This window comes from Notamacropus eugenii, chromosome 2 (assembly GCF_028372415.1).
Source record: "Notamacropus eugenii isolate mMacEug1 chromosome 2, mMacEug1.pri_v2, whole genome shotgun sequence".
Taxonomy (NCBI): domain Eukaryota; kingdom Metazoa; phylum Chordata; class Mammalia; order Diprotodontia; family Macropodidae; genus Notamacropus; species Notamacropus eugenii.
Window position 1 is genome coordinate 123,714,159 of NC_092873.1, and position 18,202 is coordinate 123,732,360.

The window sequence follows — 18,202 nt, forward strand, 5'->3', positions numbered from 1 at the left end:
TCCCCCAATGGGGTACCTTCTTTCTTCCTCTCTTTTTTCAGATTCCTTCTCTGTGTTTTCTTCCATTGGATTACAAGTTCCTTGAGGTAAAGACTGCCTTTCTTTTTTATATTTGTAGTCCCAGCACTTTGAATGGTACTTAATACATAGTAGATGCTTAATAAATGTTTACTAACTGACTAACCAAAACTCTTGATTTATAGATAGTATAACTGAGGTCCAGAGGTGACATGACTTGCCCAAGAACACTTAGGTATTAAGCAACAGAGGAGAGATGCAAGCTTAGATCAGGTATTTGCTTTTATGTTGAACTACATGAAGAGATAATATCCATATCGGATCTTGAAGGAATGGAAAACATGGAAATATGAAAAATTTTTGTCATGATAAGTTATAACAGAGAAAATATTCTCCTTCCACAAATGGGAAGAGAAAAAAAATGGAAAATAAATGGAATAGGAAAGCACAACGGTATACACCTGGAGTCCCTACTACTATGGAGCCTGAAGCTTGTAGATAACTTAAATTTAGGAATTCTGAACAGTAATAGAACTAAAACCAGGCAAATATCCACCCAGGAGCCAATAGGCTGCCTGAAGAGGGGCTAACCATCCTCAATTTGAAATAAAGCAGGCCAGCAGGTCAAAGTTTCCATGCTTATCCGCAATAATGTCAAGACTTCAAGCACTGTTACTCTAACCTGAGTGAGATAGGGAGACCCCATTTCCTCTTTGAGATGGGGTGAAGGAAGTATGAAGAGATTGTGTGTAAGGTACCAAGAGAGAACACAGAGATCAAGGATCACAAGTCAGATAGTTTATTACTTACAGACATGCAAGTATGTGGCTCCCCAGACCTTCAGTCCCATTGGCAGGGACAGGTGGTGCTTTGGGCATACAGAGGGAAGCATGCCCTGGTCAAGAGCCCAAACCTCTGGATCTCGGGGCCTACATCCATTTGCTCTCACTGAACAGATTCATAGGAACTAAGTGGGAGGGGACCTCAGTGGCAGTTAATTCACAAGCAGCTGGGCTAAGAGGCCCTCTTATCAAATACAAAGGCATCTGATTGGGAAAGTTTACTGAACTGATTGTGATCAGGAGAGCTGTGCATTCCTTACATATCTCACTAAATGAAGCTATTTAAACCAGTTATTAGGTACATAGGTGAGTAAATCAGAGATCAAACCTGGAGTCACTTCTGTTAGCAAGGGTCTAGCAAAAGGCCAGTTCTCACAAGAAGCTGAGGAAGGAAGAGAAAGTAGGAGGGAAGGAGGAAGAAAGAGAAGAATGAGGAGGGGGGCCTTGGAAGGATTAGGGACAAAGAGGAATGCACTTTATCTGGAATTTAGAATATATGAAGGATAGTAAAATGTAATATAGTTATAAAGACAGGTTGGTACCAGAGTGTAGAGGGACCACTTTTTTTTCAAGCAGGAAATAAGGAAGTAATGTATTAGGGTTGAGAACTCCAAGGAAGGTTGACAGCTATGCAGGGAAAATTAGCATTCATTTATCTATCCACAATTATTAAATCTATCCCAAGCTGTAAAAAAGCATCAAAGCATTTTCTTGATTATTTGCTGATCACATATATTGATAGAATTGGTAAATCACTTATATTGGTAGAATATTGCCAGGTGTCTGCAACAGAGCAGAGTGAGAGTGTGGAATAATTATTAAGTGAGAGAAGTAGGAAAAAAATTAGATAGGCATGTGTGGACATACTTATGTGTGGGTGAAAGAGACACACAGAGACAGACAGACAGACATAGAGAAAACACAGTACAATTATATACGTAGAGAGAATGCTAGAGGATAGGTACGTGGTACAGTGGATAGAGAGCCAGGCCTGAAGTCAGGAACATGTCAGTTCAAATTCAGCTTCAGACACTTACTAACTGTGTGACCTTGGGCAAGTCACTTAACCTTGTTTGCCTCATTTTCCTCATCTGTAAAAATGAACTAGAGAAGGAGATAGCAAAATTAGTGCAGTATTTTTGCCAAGAAAATCTCAAATGGGGTCAAGAAGAGTCAGACACAACTGAAAATGAGTAAACAACAGAGAACTTGCAGTGGAACAAATAATCTTAACATTCTAGTTCTAGAGGTAGACAGGGCTTTGATTCCATCTTGTCCAGCCCCCTTATTTTACAGATGAAGAAACTAAGGCCCAGGAAAGTTAACTGTGTTGCCCAAGACCATACAGGCAGCAAATATGAGAGGCAGGGCGTGAAATGAGTTCTCCTAGATTCAGGAGGGTAGGGATGGGGGGCTATCTCTGTTATATCAAACAGGACAATCAGGCATCAAACACGAGTGAATCTTGAATTGTAGGAGCATGAAGAGAGTGTACATTAGGGCAAGAGACCCTCTGGATGAAGAAGTAGTGAGGTACTTTCACATACAGATAGTCGGGAGGCATTGGAGGACTTATATGATTCAAAGCGAAATAAGGAGAAGCAGGAAAACAATACACACAACGACTATAACACTGTAAATAGAAAGAACAGACACAAAAATTGAAGTTTAATGTTGTATAATTATAATGCCCAAGAATGCCCAAGAGATATGAGAATGCATCCCCCATTCTTCTTTGTAAACGGGGAGGATTATGGATACGGATCACTGCACACCTGCCCAACTTGGTTGATGTATTGATGAGTTTTTTTCTGAACTACTTTTTCTTCTTTTTTCTCTTTTATTCCTTGCCATTAGGGATGGCTCTATAAGTGATGGCTCTATAAAAGTAAATTGTAGGTATATATACATATACGTGTGTGTCTGCATATGTGTGTACGTATATATCAAAACAAAGAGAAATATATATACTTATATGTATATATATACATATATACATATATGTATATATACATATATACATATATGTATATATACATACATACATACATATATATGTATATATATGTATGTATATATATATATATATATATATATATATACGAAAGGATATATATCAAAGACAAAGAAAGAAAAAAATAAAACCATATAACAGTGTCTGGGGCTGAAGAATTTCAGTTTCTCAGGAAAATGAACTACTCACTCCCATTGAATGGCCCCCACTTTTCTATAGAGTGGCCAAAGTCACTCTTTCCCATCTCCCCCTTTTAGCTGTCCTGGTAGCATGATTCCCCCTTTGTAAATGCCCTCATTCTACCCCTCACTCAAGGGGAGATGAACTCCTTTTAACCTGCACAGACAACACTGGCTAAGTCACATTTTTTGAAACTGCCTCTGAAGGAAGGGAAGCCTTCTAGGTTTACTGAGACTCCTCCTCAGACTTTCCTGGGAACTTTTCTGGGTTCATATAGTTGATTGCCTTTATTTGAAAGTTTATAAAATATAAAAATCAATAATATCCTCTTTCAAATAGATACATAACTCTTAACTATAGAACACCTCAACAATTTCAACATTCATGTTTGCTATCCCCTTTCTCTCTCCCTCAAAACTCGTCTCCTCTCCTCTTTTTCCCCTCAATGCCGCCCCCTCCATCCATCTCTGTCTGGCTGTCTTATAGGCAGGCATTGGGGACTTTTCTTTTGCCAGCAAAAACTGGTCAGGTACACCCGCTAAGTTCCTTTAAGCATCTTTTCAAGAAGAGCAGAGAATATAGAAATGGAAAATATATATATGCATATATATGTATGGATATATGTGTGCAAGTGTGTATACACATACTATATATGTATACACATATATACACACATATATACATACATACATATAATATATATGCAAATATATATGTGTGTATACACACACACACACACATACACACACACACACACACACACACACACACACACACAAACACTGACCACTGTACTCCTTCAGTGCATTAAAGCCCTTCCTTCCTCATAATACTTCAGTACCCTTAAAGGGTATTGAGGGAGTCTAGGATCTTTGCAAATGGCTCCAGCACCCATGATGGTGTTTCCCCAATATAAGGGGGGAACCCCTTGCATCCCACTTGCATGAAGAGAATCACAGTTCCACTTACAATTGGATTAGTTTCTAACAAGAAAATCTTTACTTTGAAGTTATAATCACAAATATGATAAAGCACTCCCTTCAGTGTGCTTGAGACATAATCCTTCCCCATGCCACCTCAATATCTGAGAAGGGGAAGGGAAATTAGGTTCATAGTTTAGCTCAGTTCTTATATAGTACAGTCCCAGTTCCAAAACACCATTTAGTCTCAAGACCCAGGCACCCTGGCTTCTCTGAGTTTTGCTGCTAAGTTGGCTGGCTACAACATCCAACATGGCTTCCCTGATTCCAAGGCTGCCATGACTCTAATTCCCAGGTCCCATGGAGAATCACCCACTGACACCCAAAACTGAGGGAGAAAAAAACAGAAACAAACACCCTCAAGTCTATTTCTTAGAATGAGGTAAAATAGGGAAGGAGAGATAATTTCCTTGCCAACTCAGTTCATGTCATCTTCGCAGTGGGCAAGTTCTGAACTGGATGCAAGCACATCCACGAAAAAGTACAAGAAAGAGAGTCCAAGACCTACGGTCTCGGGCTGGTCAATTTTAAGGACACAGTGTAATCTAGCAATGAAGCCAATTAAAGGGAGTTATACTCACCCACATAATAGAGGAAATGGAGTTTCTCCATGTTAGGAGATCTGGACATGCTCAGGTAAACTCCTTCAGGTTGCTTCCGTGCTCCAAAGACCTCTTAAATATAAGTGAACAACTAGATCAGACCAGATAATCTGGTAGATGCAGAGTACCACAAATTCATACATGGAGTGACAATAAAATCTGGAGATGATGCAAAGTTGGGCAAAACAGCTAACATATTGGAAGAAAATTGGATTCCAAAAAGGCGTAAGGGATTATAAGGACAATCTAATCCAATTCCTTGAGTTGGCCCCAAAAAGACTGGAATGTACTATTTACAAGTGGCCAACTCAAAATCTGAGCCAAAGTCCTTTGAATCCATCTCTAAATTGTTATGTTGCCTCACACTGTCCTTCTAATCTTCACTGTATAGAATAATAAATAGACTGAATCCAATAAGATGAAATCTGTTAAAAATTGGAGAACCCTAGATCTGAAGCTGGAAAGAGGTAATCTAATTCAAGCACTTATTTGAGATAGGATCATAGATTTAAAATATGGAAGGACATTTAAGAGACCATCAAGTCAAGCCTCATTGTACAGATGAGGAAACTAAGATGAAGAAAAAATTAATGACTTGACCAAGGGCACAGACGTAGTAAGAATCAAAGATGGATATTTGATTCTACGTCCTCTGATTCCCAAGTCAGTGCCCTTATCTATGAATTTGATATTTTATTATACTTAGAAGGAGAAATACTAAAATGCATTTCCTCCTCTAGAGCTCAAATATAAAATTTGACTCAGTTAAAAATCAATTTCAACAAGTTGAAGATGGGAGAGATTTGAACAGATGGAAATTCACCTTCAGAATACCTACAGACTTTTGTAAGCTGCAAAGTAAATTTGAGTCCAGAGTGCAATGCAGTAGCCAAAACATAGTCAATGTGATCTTAAGCTACAGTAAGAGAGGCAAAGCCTATAGGATTAGAGAGGTGATGGTGCCACTATGATGGACACTGTGATAAAGTAACTGACTGCCTTGACCAGAACACATCTGAAATATTATGTTCACATTTTAAGAAGTATATTAGTAAGTTGATAGATGACCAGGATGGGAAGGAGTCTTAAGAGCATGCTATACAAGGCCCAGAGAGGTTAAATAGCTTATCCAAGGATTCACTGGTAGTAAATGGAATAAAGGATAAGGGAAGGGAATGAATCTATGATTTTGCTGAAATAAGGAGCTTCCAAATGAGAAAACTCCCTCTATCAATGCATAGCAATACCTTTTCAGTAACTTACAGTCTTTAAACAACTTAGGCAACTTAAAATGTTGCTGAGAGCTTGCAGAAATTAAGTGCTTAGTTCAAGGTCACATAGCTAGTATGTCTCAGATGTGAACTTGAACCAAGTGTTCCTGGATTCAAGACCAGCTTCCTATCCACTACATTATGCAGCCTCTAAACAAGGAGGGAAAATCCCTTCTTATCAAAGAGCTCTAATTAATTCTTAAGAACTTTATACTCAAAGGCAAAGTTTGCTGTAGATTTTCACAACTTTTTTCATTCATAGTTGGGGCACCTCTCTACTAAGTAAAGAGATGCAGAGGAGGCACTTCTCTAGAGTTGGACTACTTGACAACTAAGGCCCTTTTTAACCTAAATGTTCTATAGATAAAATTATTTATAGAAACTATTTCTAGATGTCAGTAGAGAACTATTACAAAGTGTACTAAAATTTTAATACTTTTTAAAAAATGAGTCTTTGTGAACTGAAGGAATGCATGGAGAATCTATAATGAATTATACTTCAAATCTCTAAAACTTGCTGCTCTCCAGGAAAAACTTTAGTCCTGAAAGAGTATTCTGCCATCTAGTGAATCTTCAAAATTCATATATCACCTCTGAATTGGTTTTTCAGAAAAAAGATACAGCATACATACCCACACGTACACACATATGTTTGTACATACAGTTGTTTATTTATACATACATATATGCATACATGCTTGCTATATTTATTCACTATAAATGTATGTCTTCATATATACATACAATATTTAATATAAAAAATATAAAATGAAACTTGAGATGCGCCAGTTTAGAAACATCTCCACTCACAAGTATACATTTGTTCATCCTTCACTCTCAAAGAGGATCAGTGACATTAGGAGGGAGATGCTTGACTTGCAATACACACACAGGCACATAATGTGTGTATTATAGATAATATAATAAATTCATACATATGTGCATAGACATGCTTGTGTATATGTATCTGTATATATATGCACACTGTAATGTATACACGTGACATGTAGATTTTATTGCTATGTTGGTAGTTGATGAATTTACTCTTGTCTACAGTTCAGAGTACACAATCAGGCAGACAGAAGGGAATGATTGAATCTTCATATTAATCCTTTAAAATTCATCCATATATTTTGGTTTGATACAACAGATTACATCCCAACAAATTCCTGAACACCTCCCTCCCCCTCACAAAATATGTTCTCTAAGAAAAGCTGAAAAACAGTTAAGGGATTATTAATGGAAAGTATCTTAGGAATATAGAGATAGAGCTAGAAGGGACCTTTGACATCATCCAGTCTAGCCCCTTCATTTTTCAGATTAGTAAACTAAGGCCAAGAAATTTAAGTAATGTGCCCAAGGTCACAGAGAGTCAAAGATTCTTTTTCTATTACTTTTAATCATAAAAACACAGTACTAATATTGTATTTTATCTTATGGCCTCTCAGATTTTGCCTTATTTGTATCGGAGTAGTCATTTGCCCATTTATTTTTGACCCATCTTGTATAATTGTTTCATCTGGTTTATAGAAAGACAACATACTATGATGGATAAAGCAATCTACCTGGATTCAGGAGAAGCTTGTTGTGGGCCGTGGAATACTCAGATTATTCTGTTTTTTCAGACTCAGTATTAGGGTGAAATAAGATACTTCTTGAACGTCTACTATTTGACAAGATGTTTGTTTAGTGTAACTAGGATATTCAGCAGGGACGTAGTATTCATTTGCATGGACACAGTTCCCCTGCCTTTATATTTGTCAAAATGATTCATCTGGGTCAGTAGCATGTGTCAGTTGAGTACCTGCTGACTATTTGTGTGACACACTTCAGGACAGGAAATTGTCAACCATACAAGCTTTAATTTCCTGGATGAATTAAGTCTCGATATTAGTTTTATAGATTAGACCAGTCTATATTGCAGTGACCTCAATAGATGTTGCTCATACTATATAACCTATATGACTCTAAGCAAAGCCTTTATGTTCTGTGTGCCTCTATTTCCACATTTGTAAAATTGAATTAAAGAACACATTATAAATATTCAAACATGTATATGTCTTTGTATTGGCATGAAGTGCCAATTTATAGATGAAGTAATGAATTAAGATCTCTGGAAACTTAACTCTTCTTAAATGTAGGACTACAGCTAATACTATCTTGGGCTGCATTAGGAAGTTTATGGTTTCCAGAAATATACCACTGTATTCTGCCTTCATCGGACCTTAACTAGAGAGCTGTCTTCTGTTCTGGATATCACCATTTAAGAATGACATTCATAAGCTGAAGAGAGTAAAGGGAGAGAAACTAGGATCGATGCTTTAGGTTCATGATATAAAAGATCAGCTAGAAGAATTGAGCATGTCTAACATAGAGAAAAGGAGACTAAAAGGGAACATGAGAGTTAAATGCTATGTTCCATTATTTGAAGGACTGTCCTATGGGAGATGGACTTCCTTTGTTCAGTTCAGCCCCAATGAGCAGAATAACTTGCTGTGAATGGAAGGTACAAACAAGCATATTTAAGCTTGATATCAGTAAAAAACAAAAAAACAAAAATAAAAGTCAAAAAACAAACAAAAAAAACCTTCCTAACAAATACAGAGCTGTCCAAAATTGGGATGACTTGCCTCAAGAGGTAATAGTGATCCCTCCTTGAAAAAAGTTCAGACAGAGACTGAATAATCACTTCTCAAGCATGTTAGAGTAGGGAGGATTCCTGTGTGTATGGGTTGAACTGGATGGCCTATAAGGCCCTTCTTACTTTCAAATTACATGATTCTAGAAGTCCAATAATAAATTTGAAGAGGAAGCTATCCTTTTTGGCTGAAGGTTAATTTTCCTCAAGGAGGTAGCACATGATTTAGATCTTGAAAAAATGTACATTTTGAAAGAAACAGATGGAGGCAAGAGTAGTTCTTTCCATGGGGAACAATGCAAGGAATGAAACATAGATAAAACAAAATGAAAATATAAGATGAATGTGCGAGGAAAGGCTGGAAAGGAAGGTTGGAACTTGTTCATAGAGAGCTTTGAATGCAAGCAACAGTGATTTGTATTTCATTTAGTAGCAACCAGAAGCCACTGAAGGTTTTTGAGTAGGTAAGTCATCAAGTCAGAATGATGCTTCAAGAAAATTACACCACTGGCAATTTAGAAGATGGATTAAACCTCTGTATGAGTGGTAGGAGGGCAAGTTAGAAGGCTATTTTAACACTATAAGCTGTTAGTAGTTAGGGTCTAAACTGAGGTGCTGGGGGAAAAATGAGAAAGAGAAATGAATGGAAACTCTATTGCCAAGTTAGGATCAACATGATTTGGCAGCTAACTATACATGAAAGATGAGAGAAAAGGGTACAGTCAAAAATGACTCTAAAATTTTGAACCCAGGTGCCTGGAAGAATTGTGGTACCACCCACAGAAACAGAGAAAATGGAAGAAAGGACGGTTTTGGAGAAGTACTGATATGTAACACAGTGTGGTATAGTACATAGAGTACTGGACCAACAGGGAGTTATAGAGACATGTGCTTGAATCCTGTCTTAGGAACTTAATAGCTGTGTGACTCTGGAGAAGTCATTTAACTTCTCTGCTTGGCAGTTTTCTCACCTCTAAAATGAAGAGTTTGAATGCCCTGACTTCTAAAGTCCTCTCCAGCTCTAAATCTATTATGATTGCATTTTATCTAGAAGATACAAGATCTTCATTCCTTACCGTCATCCATCATGACACCTGGTCTTCTTACCATCTTCCCTGACCCCTTATTTAACTCGTATTTCTATTGCTCTGAGAAATAAATGCTACCATTGCTACTAGAAAAGGACAATGGAAGGTCCTAAGGCTATACTTGTAATCCCTGTGACTCCTCAGACTCAAACTTCCTTTTTTGGTTACCATTCCTTAAAGCTAAAGACTGTTTCACTCGTTTATTGATATCTCTATTACTTAGCACAGTGCCTGGCACATACTTAAGGAGTGCTTTACATTTATTCATTGTGAAAATACTAGAAGCTTTATTTGGAGTTTAGTTCAGATTTTCAAGATTTAATTACTTAATCACTAAAATTAGAAATATATAAAATAGCCCCTCATTTATTTTATTAACATTCAACTTTCCTTAGTTTTAGCCAAATTATATATGTAGTTTACATGAGTATTGCAAGACAAGGCAGTGGAATTATTGGAGATTCACTGCTTTTGTCAGGACAGGGTTAGAACAGTCCTCAAGTGTATTATGTCTGCATAGTTGTCCTCATAAAAAATGGCAGAGTGCCCAGTCTTAGTTACTTCCCTTTACCTGGCTGAATTCCACTGGCCATCTGCTGAACTCAATCTAATCCTGAAATAGAGACAAAAGTCCACATCTTCTTTGGACTTTGCATTCCATACTGTACTACTGACTAGTGGCACATCTTTAAAAAAATGCATTTAAGTGCCTTGTTAAGATTATTGTCAAGGTCATGTCCAAGATGACATTTCATGATGAAAATTTAAATTTCAACCAAGATTCAAGCTAGTATTAATGTTCTTCAAGTCACCTGTATATTTAAATGTGAGAGACAATGTGGCAAGGGAAATAAGAAGGTGACCTAAGAATCAGGAAACTTTGAGTTCAAGTTTCACTTGTAATCATGGATAAATTCATTTAGCCTTTCAGCACCCCAAGTAAATCCTGGAAAACACAAATTGCAGGGAAAGCACAGAGGATATAGGATATAAATTCCTAATCTGGAGTTCACCATACCAATAAAGTCATAGACAGACCTAATGTAGAAAATGTTAATATCTGGTATTTATATAAAGCTTTAGTACTTCAGAAACAATTTATACAAAATATCCCAATTGATCCTCCTAGCAGTCCTTGGATGTATATATCAACAGACATATGTTCCCCACTTTAAGGTGAGAAAACTGAGGTTCAGGGAGATTAACTTCTTCATGATTAAAGAGCTGGTAAACGTCAGGAATGCTACTCATATCTTCTATATTCTAGGACCAGTAGGCTGTGCATTATGTCAAGCTACTTCTCAGTCTGTATTGAGGATGGGTCTCATACACACTGTTTCTATTTGTTTTGCTTGATCCAGATCCATTATTTCATCATGTAAGAAGCTAAAGGTGAGGAAACTCCTCCTACCGTTACAGACAAACAACTGTTATATATTATAAATAACTATTATACTGTTCTATAACATAAATCTTAGAGATGGAAAACTGGAGAGACTGGGAGATCTTTTCATGGGTCACACAGTCATTAAAACCAAGATCCAGGACAGTTGCATGCAGAGAGTGATAACTGGATGTACAGCAGTAAGCTTGCCCATCTGGAACAAGTTTCATGCTTGCCTAATTCCAACAATCACATTCTGTTCATTAGAGACAATTAAATGACTCAGTAGATAGAATGTTGGGCCTCAGATCAGGAAAACTGAGTTGATGTATTCCTCAGATACTTGTTAACCCTGTGATTCTCAGCAAGTCACTTAACCTCAGTTTCCCCAAATATAAAATGAGGATAATAGCATTTTCCTCCCAGGCTTGTTGTGAGGAACAAATGAAAATAGTATTTGTAAAGCTCTTGGCACATAGTAAGCACTTAATTAATGTCTGTTTGCCTTTTTGCCTTGCTGCTTTTCAGCACATCCATCTAGGCCAAACTGATCATTATGTTACCTGTTTTTGAGGGTCTTTTGAAGAGAACTTCAACCCCAAATACATATATATCCAAGAGCATGTTGTCTCCTCTAGGAGGAAGTAAACTCCATGAGAGCAGGGGTGGTTTCAGTGTTGCCTTTCTTTTCCCAATGCCTGGAAGAGTACCTAGAACATGACTGGCACCTAATAAGTGTTTGTTAATCAGTAGATTAGTTGAGACTGGGTTTCCTTTAGCAGTTGTAGATGTCCCATTGACTAACCCAATTCTGCTTTTCCACAGTAGCCTCAGAATAAGTGGTACTTAGAAGCTTGGAAGTTTTAATTAAGAAAATTCATAGACTGTTTTTCTCCTACCTTTCTTGTTATAGGAGGAGGTATCTACAGAGAAAAAGATGGGAACTGGACTTGCAGTTTTAGCAGTATAGAGAACTTCCTGATAAGGAAACTCCCTTCATCAGTGCAAATCAGCAGCTTCTCTGGAACTGATGGTCTTAAGAGATTTGCTCACAGCAGTGAAAGGCGAGGTAATTTGCCGACAATCACAGAGCTAGTATTTGTCAGAAATAGTATTTGACCCAAGTATTCCTGATTTGCAGGGGATATATCTGTCATCCATGTCACATTAACTCTATACAGGAAAGGCATTACTTTCTTGCAAATAAATTTTAAAATTATTTTGTTTTTACATCATCTAAAATTTCCCCTCTATCTCTTACACTTCAATATTTTTAAAGAAAAAGAAAAAACAAATGGCAAAAGCGATCAAAGAATTAGAAAAAAATCTGACAACAGATGCAACATTCCCCAGTAGTGGACCTCTCCGCTATCTTTGCAAAAAAAAAAGGGGAGGGTAAGAATCTTTTATCTCTTCTTCAAGGCCATGTTTGTTCCTTGTAATTTCACAACATTCACTTTTGATTATTGTTTGGGTTTTATTCGTTCCATTTTCATTGTGTAGAAAAATCTACACTTTTGAATGATACTAGGATTATTTCCCTGACTTTTTCAGCTTATTCTACCAGACATTGATGTTGTGCTGCTCATATCTACTACCATTTGGGTGTATTGGACAATCAGTAAAGAAATGATGTTATTAGAGGAAGGGAGTGGGGGGAGCAGTGAGTAGGGTTCAAGTTTAAACTCCAGAAAAGTAGGGATCATACATCATAGGACCATTCTTTTGAAGCTAATAGTGACTTAGAAGTCACTAAGTTCAACCACTAATGTTACATTTGTTTCTACTTACAGCTTATGATATAGAGAAAATTCTAAATTGAACATCATTTTTGGTCTTCATATAGCTCTTTTCATTAAAAGGGCTTCTTTGAAAACCAGTATTCAACCACGTGTGTGTATACATACTTACATATGTCTGGATATGTATGTATCGTTGTTGTGTTTGTCCTTCATTCTCAAAGAGGACCATGACATCAAGATGATGACATGACTTGCTTTGTTGACTTTGATTTGAGTGAGGGAGGGCTGTGCAAGGTCATCAACTTCAATTTCTTCTCCAGAGCCATCTATAAATATATATACATATATATATATATATATACATATATATATATACACACACACACATATATAAGCAAATAAAGGAAACAAAGTACATGCCTACTGATTGGGGAATGACTGGGAAAAAAACAACTGTGGTATATGAATATCATGGAATGTCATTTTATGACATACAAGAAATGAACAGATATGATGAATTTGGAGAAACATGGGAAAATTTATGTGAACTGATGCATAGTAAAATAAGCAAAATCAAGAAAACAAGACATGATAAAACTACAAAAATACAAATTGAAAGATCACCAAAAAGAACTTTAATTCTGGAGTACCTGAAAAAACAATGAAGGTCCCATAGAATAACCAATGAAGCATGGGTTCTGGAGTAAGAGAACATGCATTAGAATCTGATCTCTATTACTTGACAACCTCTCTGATTCCATAGCTTGTCTGGGCCTCAAATTCCTCATCTACTAAATGATGGGATTGTACTAGAAATCCTCCATTCTGGTCTATTTTTAAGTCTGTAATCTAATCATAGAATCTCAGAGATCATCTAGTTTTGTGTATATGTGTATATATATATATATATATATATGAAAAATCTCTTGAATGGCTCAACAAATTGTAATATATTGACACAGTAAAATAATGAAAATGATGAATTAAAAGGAAATTAAGGAAAGATTTCTATGAACTTGTGTAGAGTGAAATGAGTAGAACCAGGAAAACAAGTTACTATGTGGTCACAACAATAATGTGCTGGGGAGGATACTGGGGGATGGGGGTGATTCTAAAGACCTAAGAAACTGACCAAAACAGTGATTGACTATTCATGGCTTCAGAAGATTGATGATGAAAAAAAATCTTCATTTGAAGGATATAGAATCAGACATGCACTCTCAGAAATGGCCAATGTGCTCATTTCTTTTGTTTGAGTATATTTGTTATAACAGAGGGCTTCTATGGTATAGAAATGGGGTAGGTGGAGAAGGATAGTAATATAATAAAAACAATAAGTAATTTTAGATGTATATTAGATACACAAGAAAAGTGGAAAGGAGCTCTGAAACTTGAGGCTGCCTGCCTGAATACATGGGCAAATGGGTACATGAACAATTTGCTCTGATTGTGTGTTTCTGCAAGAAATCTCTCAGTGCAATTCTCAATCTTATCCCTCTGTGAAACAGGGAAGTTCACTATTAGGTCTCTAGTATCTGACCTGTAATAAGAGAAAGAATCAGAATAATAGACCTTATATGGGAAGGTGAAATCCTAGAACTCCCTACTCATTCCATCAGGACAAGAACTTTGACTTTGACTTTTGCCACACATTTCCATTAACTGATCATGGAAGTAGGAAAGGAAAAAACCATACAAATTTCTTTCCACCCTTCCAACACATATCCAATCTGTCTTCTGAGGAAGGAAAGAAAATCTTAAAGCTAGTAACATGCTCTCTTATAAACTTATAGGTAAGAGTGACTGATTCTAATCATAAGGTAGCTTCATTCTCTAAACCCAACCAGCCTAGATATGTATATATGCTCACACTCCAAAGACAAATACTTTTTAGATTCCTCTAGAGGTCCTTGTTCTATAATCTTCTTCTGTAGATCTGATTGGAAAACTCATTAAGCTGATCAGGCCTGATCCACCCTCCTTACAATTACAAGATGCCTTGATGGCAGAAGTTGAGGGTGGAATTTGAAGAAGTAAAAGACTGTAATATAAAATGAATGCCATCAATAAAACTTCAAGAATAAGTTAATGAAAAAAAATTTATCTTTAGTAAATAGAGTTTAAAGTTCAAAGACAAACTCGTGATTACCTGTGGTACCACATTATTCATTCATTCAACACATATTTATTGAACAATTACTATGTGCAAGGCAAATGGGTGATAATGCACAGTGGATGGAAAGTTATCCTTAAAGTCAAGACCAGGTCTTAAGTCCTCCGTTTGACACAGAGACACCAGGCAAGTAGGTATGTCACTTGACTTCTCAATGCCCAGGCAACTCTTTAGGACTTTAAGTTCAATTCAATTCAACTCAATAAACGTTTATTACACATTCGCTCTGAGTAGGATCTAGTGCTAAGTATGAAGGATACAAAGAAGAAAAAGAAAGACAGTCCCTGATCTTAAGGAGCTTATAACTTAATGGGGGGAAGATAATACACAAAAGGAAACTGAAAAGGCAGGAGTGAGGTGTATCTTGTTCCCTGGAGTTGACCAAGCAGAGGTACAGATGTAGGAAGGAGTGAGCTGAAATTCCAATTTCCATCCTTTATAAAAGAAGGCTTTGGGAGGCATTTATTCCTCCAGCCCTACAATTAGCAGAGAGTGGAGGTTAAGGAAGACATGAAGACCTCTGAGTATCCAAAGCTGAGATGAGTGGTGATGAGTTTAGAAGAGATCAGATTGTCCAGAGAGAGGCATTTTTCCCATAGAGTTGAGTTGAAACCAGGCAGAGGTGCAAAAGGATAATGGAGTGAGAGTTGCACAGAAGTTACTGACCTGCAAAAGGAGAGGGTGTTTTCTAACCTGAGAAATGTTTTAACATCGCAGGTAGTCCAGTCCTGTTCTATAAGCAAAGCAAAATGGACATAGCTCAAAGGAAACGCAGGACTCACAAATTTAGAGTACCCACCCCAAATGTTCACAGGGATTATTTGTGCCCGATCTGTGGTAGGGCATTCCGAGCTAATATTGGTGTGATCAGCCACAGTGAGGCACATTGAAACTTGACTTTATCATAGTGATGTCATTTTTGTCCTCTTAGAAAAGAAACTATCCCTATGTGAAAAACAAGTTGAATGTCAATGTAATTGAGGTAGGAAGCAGGGAAAGAAAAGGACAGGTATAAAAATGAATAAGACACTTTCTGTTCTTACAAGTCTTGTGGTATAATAAGATAGAGAAGGTAAGATGTGTGTGTGTGTGTGTGTGTGTGTGTGTGTGTGTGTGTGTAGAAAGAGAGAGAGAGAGAATGAGAGAGGGAGAGAGACATAGAAAGATGTTATAAATATAATACAACACGATGTTGAAAGAATTACAAGGAAGACATGGTGTAAGACTCTTGCAGCTGTTTCCTTACTTAACGGTCCCCCAAATCTGTGTACAAAACTCAGGTGCAAATAACACCGATAAACATAGTCATCAATTGTATATCAGTTACGTAACACGTGATCATTTAATGAACTATCCTCAAAGAGTAAAAAAAAAAAATGGAATCTAATGTCCTATAACAAAATGTTCATTACTGACTTTATTAGTCACAAAGAAAATATGATTTAAAAGAAAAATGGTGAGATAGCTTTTTACATTGTTCATTTGTAGGAGGTCATTGTAACCAAAGGACCAAAAATAGAGTTTAAACCTGCATAACTTTCTTTTATGAGACATGCTCTGTAAAATGTGTCAACATTTCCAGGTCTTGGTTGCAATGATTTACAGTCTCATAAATATGTGGTTGGTAATGCACAACAAATGATCTCAAGTTTCTCGCTATAAAAACTTTTATTAAAAGTTTAAAGACATAGGCTTTTAGTAATCCCAACGCATACTTGTACTAAATGTATTTTAATGAAATTTAGGCGATTTCTAGGCGGTATATATATGAGGTTGCTTCTCTTGTTCTATAGTAGTCAAATCAAAACTCAAAGGAATTACCAGAATCCTGATTGTCCTAGAACTTTGCTATTTTTAATATTACTTAATTTCTTGAAATATGTATTATATTCCAGAGTCATTCATCTTTTTGTTAGAAAAGCCATTCAAAGGGAATAGAGAGAGATGAAGAGATACAAATCATATGATTAAATTGTTCTTGGAGAAGTGAATCTTGAACAATATTTCTCTGAAGAATTTGACCACAGGATATTTTGGGTTTGAAATAGGATAGTAGAGTGATAAAATCACAAAACATTAGAGCTCAAAGAGAAAAGAGATATAGAACCATAACTAGGTGGGATAATCTGGGCTTTATCCCTGGGTATCAAAATGTAGAGGGTGCTGACAGCACTTCCACTACTTTTGCAGGTAAAAAGCAACTGAGCATGAGACGTAATTATCAAGAATTCCTAAAATAAGAATCCACCAGAGAGAACATTACCTATGACACACCACCACACCACAGGTAAACCCATTACTATTGCTTTTCCCCTCACCATCAGCAGCTACTGTAGCAGTGGCCTCAAGGTATTCTGTTGTCTCCTTTCATGAGACTTATGTTCTGTTATCTTTATTGAGGCCATGGAATTGGCCTCCCATTTCCACTTCCAGGATCTCCCCTTCTTCCCTTACTTAACAGCTTCTCATCCTCTGGGTTCATGTTATTTATATCTACCACCCAATCAAAATCCTGATATTAGTTATCTACAGACCCCCAGGTCACCACTCCCTTTGCTTCATCAATAAATTGAACAATTGGCTTAAAATTTAGCCCTCCTCCTCAGCTGCTGCCTTCATGTTGGGGACTTCAACATACTTATTAACTCTTTCAAATACTCTAACCACTCAGTTCATCAATTTCTTCTCATGAGCTACTTCTCCACCCAACCTCTGCCACACACAACAATGATCATACCCTTAACCTTGCCATCACCCACAAATGTGCCATCTCTATGTTCAAGAATTCTGAAATCCACTTATCCAACCAAAATCTATTAGGTTTTTACCACTCTGCTTTCCCTCACTAGCTTTACTCTTCATTCTCGCAGGGACCTCCAATCCCTTGACTCCTCAATTCTTTCCCAAGCTATGTCCCCTGTAATGGCCACTCTCTCCTCTTCTCCCCATCTTTACTCCTTGGTAGACCAATTCAAGTCTAGTCACTAACTTCCTTATATTTCTGAATACACCTAGCCAAGCCTCAACCTTGGATCATTCCCAACATTCACTGCCTTCTCACCAACATATGTGAGACTGAATGAAGATGGAGAAAATCATATAACCCTTCTGACTGGAACCACTACAAAATTATTTATAACATAACCTCAGTTGGGCCTTCACTGTTGCTAGGCATCCTACTGTACCTCCCTTATCAACTCACTATCCCACTCTCCGCAGCGGCTCTTCCAAATCTTTTTATACCTCCTTAAACCTCCCGTGGCTCCCCCT